The sequence below is a fragment of the Neoarius graeffei genome, chromosome 15 (assembly GCF_027579695.1).
Source record: "Neoarius graeffei isolate fNeoGra1 chromosome 15, fNeoGra1.pri, whole genome shotgun sequence".
Lineage (NCBI taxonomy): Eukaryota > Metazoa > Chordata > Actinopteri > Siluriformes > Ariidae > Neoarius > Neoarius graeffei.
The window spans coordinates 70,221,240-70,234,465 of record NC_083583.1 but is presented as its reverse complement, the minus strand read 5'-3'; positions in this window follow the sequence as shown (position 1 = coordinate 70,234,465).

Here is a 13,226-nt window from a genome sequence, read left to right as displayed (position 1 = left end):
TCAAGACTTGCGCAAGCACCCTGTAATCCTTAAAGGCATTTCCACCTGCATTGATGACACTGTGGATATTTTAAAAAGACCCACTGCAAATCCTCAAAGCCTAAGCTTACATTGCGCATGTGCATGCGTTTGACGCAAATCACATCTCCTACCTGATTTGCACAGCGCATGCGCATATCTTATTACATTTTAAGACACTGCCATGGACAACCCAGTAAAAGCAAGGGTTCTCATCCTCATCTCATTATCTCTAGCCGCTTTATCCTGTTCTACAGGATAAAGGCAAGCTGGAGCCTATCCCAGCTGACTACGGGCGAAAGGCGGGGTACACCCTGGACAAGTCACCAGGTCATCACAGGGCTGACACATAGACACAGACAACCATTCACACTCACATCTCCGGTCAATTTAGAGTCACCAGTTAACCTAACCTGCATGTCTTTGGACTGTGGGGGAAACCGGACCACCCGGAGGAAACCCACGCGGACACGGGGAGAACATGCAAACTCCACACAGAAAGGCCCTCGCTGGCCACGGGGCTCGAACCTGGACCTTCTTGCTGTGAGGCGACAGCGCTAACCATTACACCACTGTGCTGCCCCAGTTCCCATCCTTTTCTACTTTAAAGGTAGACTGACTTTCAGAGTTTTCAGGTTTAAGTCATAAAAAAATTCCTGACACCCAATTATTTTTGTTTAGTGGACTGAAAGCTACTGAATTCGAATCACAGACTTCCAATTTTATTGTTATTTTTTAAAAATAGAATAATTAATGAATTTAGGGCCACATGGCCCTAAATTCTCTGCTATTTTTTTCTTGCGGTCAGCGAGCACCTCGGTGCGATCAGCTGTTCGTTCAGCGACAGAATGATGCAACTGTCAGAGCATAGTCAAAGGTAAACCTGTAGATGGCAGTAATGCAACACTGGATGCCAGCTACCGTAAAACCCAAAAGGAGAAGAAGAAGACACCGAAAGGTAAACATGCACATGTGCACACCGGACTTCCCCGTCTGTTTGACTGTGCGAAGCGAGTGACTTCATGTATGTTATTTGCTAGGGAATCTCCTCAAATTAAATAACTTCCCAGCCATAGAATAGCCTGTTTTTTTTTTAAAGATATAAACATATCACAATTATCAAATTTCAGAGGGAACTAAATTTCACCGGTATTATGAAATCGAAAGGCCGTCTACTTTTAAGGCCCGCCTATTCACACTTGTAACAAGTCAGGCCCATTAAAAAGATCCCCAATTATTTTGGCTCATCTGTTCTATTAGAATCTAATAATCTGTTGTAAAGTGTATTAATGGGATGCAGCATCACTCTTTAAGTGTCATCACTCGTTATTCAGCCTGTGTCTATTCTCAGCATTGTAAGCAAACTGATTGAGAAGGTTGTCTATGACCAACTCAATCAGTACCTCATAGATTATAAACTCTTATACGAGTACCAGTCAGTTTTCTGGTCCTCTTACTTCAATTCATCTCACTGACTATATTTAGTCGAACAAGACAAAGGGAATTACACAGGTATGGTACTTGTAGATCTACAAAAAGCCTTTGATACTGTGGATCATAGTATTCTTCTTATGAAGCTTGGAGCCATGGGGCTTCAGAAACCTGCTGTTAACTGGTTCCATGCCTACTTAACTAATAGGCAGAAGCGTGTGGAAGTTGGTGGTGTACTGTCTACACCTGCTAATGTGATCTGTGGTGTCCCACAGGGCTCAATATTGGGCCCTTTGCTTTTCCTTATTTATATTAATGATATGCCCGCCGCAGTAAATAGTAAACTGCTATTGTATGCAGACGATTCTGCCCTCTTGGTAGCTGGAAAGAATACTGTTGACATACAACAGCAGCTGTCTTTCGAACTTTGATCTGTCCATGAACGGCTTACTGATAACAAGCTATCCCTCCATCTTGGGAAGACAGAATCCATATTGTTTGGCTCCAAACGGAGACTCCATAGTTCTGAGTCTATAGATGTCACATGTGATGGTCAAACCCTTGCCAGTAAAACCTGTCTTAAATATAGTTGTTCTTGACCAGTCACCATCAGGGAGCCAAATCCAACGCTAAACTCGTCAAGAGTTTGAGCAGGTCAGGATGTTGTCAGTGAGCCTACAAGTCTCATCTCATCTCATTATCTCTAGCCGCTTTATCCTTCTACAGGGTCGCAGGCAAGCTGGAGCCTATCCCAGCTGACTACGGGCGAAAGGCGGGGTACACCCTGGACAAGTTGCCAGGTCATCACAGGGCTGACACATAGACACAGACAACCATTCACACTCACATTCACACCTATGGTCAATTTAGAGTCACCAGTTAACCTAACCTGCATGTCTTTGGACTGTGGGGGAAACCGGAGCACCCGGAGGAAACCCACGCGGACACGGGGAGAACATGCAAACTCCACACAGAAAGGCCCTCGCCGGCCACGGGGCTCGAACCCAGGACCTTCTTGCTGTGAGGCGACAGCGCTAACCACTACACCACCGTGCCACCCAGCCTACAAGTCAAACAGCTTAAATTAAATCACATGCACAACATTATTCATGGTAATGCTCCACAATATCTAACATCTGCCTTTATTCCAAACTCGTCCTGCCATAATATCTGCCATCGGGTCCCCTCTCTCTGTTTATCCCTTCCGTTAGATCTTTTGGGCAGTCCTCTTTCACATATACAGTGGTGCTTGAAAGTTTGTGAACCCTTTAGAATTTTCTATATTTCTGCATAAAGATGACCTAAAACATCATCAGATTTTCACACAAGTCCTAAAAGTAGATAAAGAGAACCCAGTTAAACAAATGAGACAAAAATATTATACTTGGTCATTTATTTATTGAGGAAAATGATCCAATATTACATATCTGTGAGTGGCAAAAGTATGTGAACCTTTGCTTTCAGTATCTGATGTGATCCTCCTGTGCAGCAATAACTGCAACTAAACGTTTGCGGTAACTGTTGATCAGTCCTGCACACCGGCTTGGAGGAATTTTAGCCCGTTCCTCCGTACAGAACAGCTTCAACTCTGGGATGTTGGTGGGTTTCCTCACATGAACTGCTCGCTTCAGGTCCTTCCACAACATTTCCATTGAATTAAGGTCAGGACTTTGACTTGGCCATTCCAAAACATTAACATTATTCTTCTTTAACCATTCTTTGGTAGAACGACTTGTGTGCTTAGGGTCGTTGTCTTGCTGCATGACCCACCTTCTCTTGAGATTCAGTTCATGGACAGATGTCCTGACATTTTCCTTTAGAATTCGCTGGTATAATTCAGAATTCATTGTTCCATCAATGATGGCAAGCCGTCCTGGCCCAGATGCAGCAAAACAGGCCCAAGCCATGACACTACCACCACCATGTTTCACAGATGGGATAAGGTTCTTATGCTGGAATGCAGTGTTTTCCTTCCTCCAAACATAACGCTTCTCATTTAAACCAAAATTTCCATTTTGGTCTCATCCATCCACAAAACATTTTTCCAATAGCCTTCTGACTTGTCCACATGACCTTTAGCAAACTGCAGACGAGCAGCAATGTTCTTTTTGGAGAGCAGTGGCTTTCTCCTTGCAACCCTGCCATGCACACCATTGTTGTTCAGTGTTCTCCTGATGGTGGACTCATGAACATTAACATTAGCCAATGTGAGAGAGGCCTTCAGTTGCTTAGAAGTTACCCTGGGGTCCTTTGTGACCTCACCGACTATTACACGCCTTGCTCTTGGAGTGATCTGTGTTGGTCGACCACTCCTGGGGAGGGTAACAATGGTCTTGAATTTCCTCCATTTGTACACAATCTGTCTGACTGTGGATTGGTGAAGTCCAAACTCTTTAGAGATGGTTTTATAACCTTTTACTGCCTGATGAGCATCAACAATAATTTTTCTGAGGTCCTCAGAAATCTACTTTGTTTGTGCCATGATACACTCCCACAAACATGTGTTGTGAAGATCAGACTTTGATAGATCCCTGTTCTTTAAATAAAACCCACTCACACCTGATTGTCATCCCATTGATTGAAAACACCTGACTCTAATTTCACCTTCAAATTAACTGCTAATCCTAGAGGTTCACATACTTTTGCCACTCACAGATATGTAATATTGGATCATTTTCCTCAATAAATAAATGACCAAGTATAATATTTTTGTCTCATTTGTTTAACTGGGTTCTCTTTATCTACTTTTAGGACTTGTGTGAAAATCTGATGATGTTTTAGGTCATAGTTATGCAGAAATATAGAAAATTCTAAAGGGTTCACAAACTTTCAAGCACCACTGTACTGGTGCTTGCCTTTGGAATGGTTTACCTAGTCATATACAGTCTCAGTCTTCCAAAAGTGCTTTCAAACATCTAGTCTGAACCTTTTTATCTCCACCGCTTTTAGAGGAAGAACTCAACCCTTTTATGTCATAATCTAACTAGTCCTCTGTCATTATGTTGTCTTTGTCCTGTTAATTTTGATAAAGGTTTACTCGTATTTTGCACTCAGTACTTTTGTACAGTATTATCTTTCATATTATTTATACTACATGTTTTGTGTGTGTGTGTGTGTGTGTGTGTGTGTATATATATATATATATATATATACCATATTTTTCTTTATTTTAATTTTATGTTCTATATTTTCCCTTCATTTTGTCACTTGATTTTATGGACCACAATGGAAATAAGTGTTTTCACTTTCTTGTGTCATCCATGTATTTTTAATGTATTTACAATTGTTTGTATGTATTTACATTGAATTTACGAAATAAAATCAATTTATTACAGATGGGAGCCTAGGAATTAAATAAATGCAATACAAACAAACTGTTTTTAATTGCAGGTATTGTAAAACTGTATGGTTGTGCCAGAAACCGACATAAAACCATGCATGCAGGTCATTCTCAGTCAAAAGAGATTTGGGTTAATGATCCAAATGTGGAGTCTGGTCTATTAACACAAGAACTTATTGCCATGTTTGTGTACAGCAAACAAGCAAGTTATTAAAACCAAGAAGTACACTCAAAAGAAGTGGATATAGAAACCACTCAGTGGGATAGATCTTTACACATTAACAAAGAAGGATTTTTCATAGGAGTTGGAAAATTATCCATTCATTGAGTTCCCAGACATCTCAAACTACCTGGTGCTACAGACATCGTTCTACATGGACACGCAGCTGAAAACCTGGAAGAGCATGGAGGTGTCCAACTTTTTATATGTGGCTGGGTTAAAGATCTGGGGATCAGAACACTAAAAGCTAGACGGTGGTAGACAGATCTAAGTGCAGGAAGAGTGTTTATTAGCAGGCGTGATATTTACAAAAATGAAAGCAAAGCAGAATCATCTCATCTCATTATCTATAGCCGCTTTATCCTGTTCTACAGGGTCGCAGGCAAGCTGGAGCCTATCCCAGCTGACTATGGGCAAAAGGCAGGGTACACCCTGGACAAGTTGCCAGGTCATCACAGGGCTGACACATAGACACAGACAACCATTCACACTCACATCTATGGTCAATTTAGAGTCACCAGTTAACCTAACCTGCATGTCTTTGGACTGTGGGGGAAACTGTAGCACCCGGAGGAAACCCACGCAGACACGGGGAGAACACGCAAACTCCACACAGAAAGGCCCTCACCGGCCATGGGGCTCGAACCCGGACCTTCTTGCTGTGAGGCAACAGCACTAACCACTACACCACCGTGCCGCCCGACAGGGGTGATGTGGTCATATTTTCTAGTTCTAGTAAGGACTCTTGAAGCTTAAACTAACTGAAGCTTGTTTATGCACTTATTGGAACATCCAGACAGTAAGGCATTACAATAATCCAACCTGGAAGTAACAAAAGCATGATCTAGTTTTTCTGTGTCATGTAGTGACATTAAATTTCTTATCTTAGCAATATTTCTGAGATGAAAGAAAGCTATCCGGGTAATGTTATCAATGTGAGTTTCGAATGAAAGACTGGGGTCAATAATCACTCCGAGGTCTTTTACTGCTGCACGTGAAGAAACAGAAAGGCCATCCAGAGTTACTGTGTAATCAGAAAACTTACTTCTAGCTGCATGTGGTCCTAGTACAAGTACTTCAGTCTTGTCAGAGTTAAGCAGAAGGCAATCAATAAGCATCCAGTGTCTAATGTCCTTCACACATTCCTCAGTTCTATTAAGCTGGTGTCTCTCATCAGGTTTTGCAGAAACATACAACTGTGTCATCAGCATAACAGTGGAAACTAATACAATGTTTATGAATAATATCACCCAAAGGGAACCTATATAAAGAAAAAAGCAGTGGACCTAAGACAGAACCTTGTGGAACACCAAACTTTACCTCAGTATGTCTAGAAAAATCACCATTTACATGAACATACTGATAGTGATCAGTTAAATAAGACCTGAGCCAGGAGAGGGCCGTTCCCTTAACTCCCACAATATTTTCTAGTCTATCCAGAAGAATGGAATGATCAATGGTATCAAATGCTGCACTAAGGTCAAGCAACACAAGCAGCGAGATACAGCCCTGATCAGACACCAACAGTAGGTTGTTTACTACTTTAACCAGAGCTGTCTCTGTGCTATGATGAGGTCTAAATCCTGACTGATACATTTCATGGAGGTTATTCTGATGTAAATATGCACATAACTGCTGTGCCACAACATTTTCAAGGATCTTGGAGATAAAGGGGAGATTTGATATTGGCCGATAATTGGACAGCTGACAGGGATCAAGGTCAGGTTTTTTAATTAGGGGTTTGATAACTGCTAGTTTAAAGGATTTGGGTACAGAGACGATTCTAAGAGAATACTTTATTATTTTTAGAAGCGGTTCAATTACTTCAGGTATTATCTGTTTGAATAGACGTGTAGATAAGGGATCTAGTACACAAGTTGAGGCTTTTGATGCAGAGATTAATGAAAGTAATTCAGTTTCTCTAAGGGGAGTAAGACATTCTAATTGCTGATCTGATACAGTTATATTGTTAACTACAGGGTCACTTGCATTGTCTGACCTTAAATGAGTAGTTTGAATTTTTTGTCGGATATTCTCAATTTTGTCATAAAAAAAATTCATGAAGTTGCTGCTACTACATACTACAGGTGTGCATGTGTCTATAGTGGACTTATTCCTGGTTAATTTTGCCATAGTATTAAATAGGAATCTAGGATTATTTTTGTTATCTTCTATTAGGGAGGAGAGATAACTCCCTGTGTCTGTGTCCTTCCCCCCTCAGGTGAGTGACGTCCTTAACACCGGTGCAGAGGGAAAGCCTGGACCGGTATGCTGGCGCGGCGGGGAGCCGGAGCATCTCCAGAATCAGGGCTCCACAAGGGAGGTGGAGGCCGTGATCCGGATCCCCGATGCGCCAGAGACCGCCCCTGATTGGGCTGGAACGTATCGCATACGTTCAAGTGTTCAAGGGGATACATATCATGCTTTGGTGGATTCTGGTTGCAATCAGACCTTGATTCACCAACGCCTGGTGCAAGGTGAGACATTGGGGAGAGTACAAGTGGTGAAAGTGTTGTGTGTGCACGGGGATGTTCACAATTATCCCTTAGTGTCTGTCCGTATTCTATTCCAGGGCCAAATGCATAGGAGTAAAGGTGGCGGTTAATCCTCGTCTCACCCACTCATTGATTTTGGGTACTGATTGGCCAAGGTTTTAAACGCTGATGGAATATTTAACACGTAGTGGGTCCTGCACTAGTAGGTCACAGGAAGGTGTGGCATTGACTGGAGAAGCTGTCACAGAGCCATCTACATCAGTACCTCGTCAGAGTGAGGAGCAGCCCGCTCCTCCTCCCTCTCTTGGGGATTCCCTTGAGGATTTCCTGTTAGAGCAGTCACGAGACGAGACTCTGCAGCATGTGTTTAACCAAGTGAGAGTAATCGATGGTCAGACTCTTCAGCCAAGCACAGCACCGGCCTTCCCTTATTTTGCTGTTATGAAAGATAGATTGTACCGAGTGACGCAGGACACTCAAACTGGTGAACGAATAACTCAATTATTAATCCCAAAGAGTCATAGGGAACTCGTATTCCATGCGGCTCACTTTAATCCCATGGCTGGACACTTGGGGCAAGATAAAACACTAACCTGAATAATGGCCTGGTTCTATTGGCCAGGGATTCGCAGGGATGTCCGTCGGTGGTGTGCGGCATGCTGTGAATGCCAGTTAGTAAATCCCGTGGCCACTCCAAAAGTGCCTTTGCACCCTCTCCCTCTAATTGAGACCCTGTTTGAGCGAATTGGGATGGATCTCGTTGGGCCATTAGATCGGTTGGCACGGGGATATCGCTTTATTTTAGTTCTGGTGGACTATGCAATGCGATATCCGGAAGCAGTGCCTCTCTGCAATATCTCAGCACGCAGTATTGTGGAAGCGCTCTTCCGTGTTATCTCCCGAGTCGGGATTCCAAAAGAAATCCTGACAGACCAAGGCACTTCGTTTATGTCACGCATGCTGCATGAACTGTATGGGTTACTGGGGATTAAGCCTATCCGCACCAGTGTCTATCACCCACAAATGAATGGCTTAGTGGAGCATTTTAACCAAACCCTCAAAAACCTAATCCGGAAATTCGTAAGTGAAGATGCACGTAATTGGGATAAGTGGCTCGAGCCCCTGTTATTCGGAGTATGAGAGGTCCTGCAAGCCTCCACGGGGTTTTCTCCATTTGAATTATTGTATGGGCGTAAGCCGCGTGGCATTCTGGATGTGCTATGGGAAAATTGGGAGGAGGGACCTTCGCCTAGCAAAAATGAAATTCAGTACATTCTTGACCTGCACGCAAAACTCCACACCCTCACGCACCTAACCCAGGAGAATTTGTGGCAGGCACAAGAACGTCAAAGCCGGCTGTATGACGGGCACGCGCCTTAGAGAGTTCAAGCCGGGAGACAAAGTGCTCATATTATTGCCCACGTCGAGCTCCAAATTAATTGCCAAGTGGCAAGGGCCCTTCTCCTTGTGGAGACCACCTCTCACCAGCCCAACTCACAGAGGTGGCCAAGTTGCAAAGGGAATTTTCCGACGTGTTCTTGCCCCTTCCTGGTCATACCCACCTCATAGAACACTACATCGAGATGCCCCCGGGGGTGGTAGTGCATAGCTGCCCTTACCGCTTGCCTGAACACAAGAAAAAGGTGGTTCAGGACGAACTGAAGGCCATGCTTGAAATGGGCATAATCGAGGAGTCCCACAATGACTGGAGCAGCCCAGTGGTACTGGTTCCCAAGACCGACAGCTCGGTCTGGTTCTGTGTGGACTATAGAAAGGTCAACATGGTGTCTAAATTTGACGCATACCCAATGCCTCGCATTGATGAGTTGCTTGATCGGTTAGGTGCTGCTCGCTTTTATTCGACACTGGATCTAACAAAGGGATATTGGCAGATCCCCTTGACTCCTCTATCCCAAGAGAAAACGGCTTTTTCCACACCATTTGGATTACATCAATTTGTCACACTCCCTTTTGGGTTATTTGGGGCACCCACTATGTTCCAGCGGCTTATGGACAGGGTCCTCTGCCCTCACACTGCCGCATATCTGGATGATATAATAATCTACAGCCATGATTGGCCGCGGCACTTGGAACACCTGAGGGCTGTTCTAAAGTCACTGAGGCATATGGGTCTCACAACTCACCTGAAAAAATGTGCAATTGGGTGGGTGGAAGTACGGTATCTGGGGTTCCACTTGGGTCATGGGCAGGTGCATCCCCAAATTAACAAGACTGCAGTGATTGCGGCCTGCCCGAGGCCCAAGACCAAAAAGGAGGTGAGACAGTTCCTGGGGCTGGCTATTATTGTAGGTTTATACCTAATTATTCAGATGTCACCAGCCCGTTAAGCGACCTCACTAAAAAGGGGCTCCAGACCCGGTCCAGTGGACAGAGCAGTGCCAACAGGCTTTCTCTGAGGTAAAAGATGCACTGTGTGGGGGGCCACTTTTGCACTCCCCTGACTTCTCTCTCCCCTTTATTTTGCAGATTGACTCATCGGATAGAGGGCTGGGGGCCGTTTTGTCCCAGAAGGTGGAGGGTGAGGAGTGCCCCATGCTGTACATCAGCCGTAAACTCTCGATGCGTGAAAGCAAGTACAGCACCATCAAGAAAGAATGAATGTCTTGCCATCAAGTGGGTGGTCCTCGCCCTCCGATACTACCTGCTGGGGCACCCTTTCACTATCTGTTTGGACCACGCCCCCCTCCAGTGGCTCCACCGCATGAAGGATGCCAATGCGCGGATCACCCGTTGGTATCTCACCCTCCAGCCATTTAAGTTTGAGGTGATCCACAGGCCGTGGACACAGATGGTGGTGGCGAACTTCCTGTCCCATCAGGGGGGAGTCAGCTTCAGGCCGGATGGCTCCCTGGCCTGAGTCGGGTGGTGGGGACATGGCCAAGCAGCAGTTTGTGAATGGAGGGCGGGGTTGGGGAAGGTAAGTGGCTAAGTCATTACACCTGCTGTCAATTAATGCATATGGGTGCGTGTGTGTTTGTTGCAGGGACAACATAAAAGGAGGGGGAGAGCAGAGAAGAGGAACTCTCTCCTGACCTGAATGCATGTGTGTGTGTGTATGAGAGAGTAAGCTGAAAAAGTATATGTACAGTGCAATGCAATAATGAGTACACCCCCCCTGAAAAACGACATTTTTCACAGTATTAAAATGAACAAACAATATGTCCCAAACAGTTCCTTGATGTTTATTGCACTATGTTCTTACATTATAACTCAAGCAGAAAGGTGAAAAGATGCCTTAAATTACATATTTTTCTGTTTCCGTGAAAGTGGGGTGGAGCAAAAGTGAGTACACCCCACAACAAACTCAATTACATCCAGTACATTTAGTACTTTGTATGGCCTCCATTATTTGCAATGACAGCCCCAAGTCTCCTTGGCATGGAGTGCACAAGTTGACAACATTTGGCTACATCAATCTTTTTCCATTCTTCAAGGATGACATCTTTCAGAGCCTGGATGTTGGATGGAGAGTGATGCTCAACCTGCCTCTTCAGTATTTCCCAAAGATGCTCTATAGCAGGGGTCTTCAATCCTATCCACAAAGGGCCAGTGTGGCTGCAGGCTTTCATTCCAACCAAGCAGGAGCTACACCTGATTTCACTTGTTTAATCATTTCACTCTCGTCTCCAGTCAACAATCAAGTGAGCCTCCAATTTGGCTGTAATGAAAGCCTGCAGCTACACCGGCCCTTTGCGGATAGGATTGAAGACCCCTGCTCTATAGGGTTCAGATCAGGTGACATACTTGGCCATGGAATCACTCTCACCCTGTTCCTCTTCAGAAAGTCAGCAGTGGCCGCAATGTGTGTTTTGGGTCATTGTCATGTTGAAAAACGGCACGACGACCAACGGCCCGAAGTGATGGAAGCATCTTAGCTTTCAGTATAGAGCAGTACATTTGAGAATTCATGATGCCATCAATGAAATGCAGTTCTCCAACACCCGCAGCATTCATGCAACCCCACATAAGAACACTACCCCCTCCATGTTTCACTGTGGGCACCATGCATTTTTCCTTGTACTCCTCACCCTTGCGACGCCAGACTGTTTTGAAGCCGTCAGTTCCAAAAAGATTGATTTTGGTCTCATCACTCCAGAGTATAGAGTCCCAGTAGCCTTCATCCTTTTCAGCATGTGCCCTGGCGAACTCTAGACGGGCTTTTTTGTGACTGGGCTTTAGGAGAGGCTTCCTTCGGGGACGACACCCATGCATGCCATTCCCACTGCACTGTACGGCATATTGTGTCACGTGACACATTCACTCCAATTTCAGTCTCTACTTCCTTAGATACCTGTTGTGCACTTGCATGCCGATTTTCCTCAACTTTTCTCATTACAAGCCGCTCCTGCCTGGGTATTAATTTTCTTGGCCGGCCTGTACGTCTCTGTACTTTGGCTGCAGTTCCATCTGTCTTGAATTTTTGGATCACTTTTGCAACCGTGTTCTTACTGATAAGTAAGGCTTTACTGATCTTCTTGTAGCCCTCACCTCTCTTGTGTAAAGCAATAATCCGCTTTCTCAGATCCAGAGACATTTCCTGGCCATGAGGTGCCATTGCTGACAGCAGGAAATGGGAAAGGGTGGTTTGCTTTAGGTAACAGCCTTTTGTAGCCAACTGCCTAATTAACACCTGTGTAATGACTAATTAGACTCACCTGTGGTTAATTGTTTGTTCAGGTCCACATTGGTAGCCTAAAAAGTTGCTTTACTCAGAGCCCTTCAGTGGGGTGTACTCATTTCTGCACCACACAAATTTCACTAAAACTGAAATAAAAATCATTTAAGTTATATTATTAGCCTTTGTTTTGAGTTCAAAAGCTCAACAGAACCTGTGTTTAACTTAGTCTGGGAACATTTTGGAAATATATCTTTGTGTTCCTTGTCATATTGTGTGAAATGTTACTTTTCAAAGAGGGTGTACTCATTATTGCATTGCACTGTATATACAAAATAAAGTTTGTGAGAACTTCAGTTCCCGCCTGACGTGCTTCTGTACTCCACTCCCATCAGGGATTCACGACAGAGATACAGTAAAACAGGAAAGTCCACCAGGTAAAGACAAAATGTGTAAACAGCACTGTAGCGCTTACGGAGTGTGGGTGGAGCACAGAGGACGGCAGGACAACGCTTTAGATATAGAGAAGGCTTTTATTTCTCAACTTTTCAGTTAAATCGCCAATTTCTAATATGCGGCGTAACACACACACACACACACACTGTGTTCTGGTCCCAGGTTGCGCTCCCTCTGCTCTCCCTCTGCCTCCTTAAATAGGGAGCGGTTACTGGGAAAACACACAAAACACAGGTTAATTACCGTCAGGTGTAGCGATTCTGCCACTCACCTTCCCTGGCTCCGCCCTCCTGTCACAGACTGGTGCTTGACCACACCCCTGCTGCCACATACCCCCACCGCCCGACTCAGGCCGGGCGCCCGTCCGGCCCGCAGCCGACTCCCCCCGCCCCCCCCCCTTGACGGGAGAGGAAGTCCGTCACGACCATCTGCGCCCCCGGCCTGTGGACCACCTTGAAGTTGAAGGGTTGGAGTGCCAGATACCAACGGGTGATCCGCACGTTGGCATCCTTCATGCGGTGGAGCCACTGGAGGGGCGCGTGGTCCAAACAGAGGGTGAAAGAGTGCCCCAGCAGGTAGTAACGGAGGGCGAGGACCGCCCACTTGATCGCCAGGCATTCCTTCTCAATC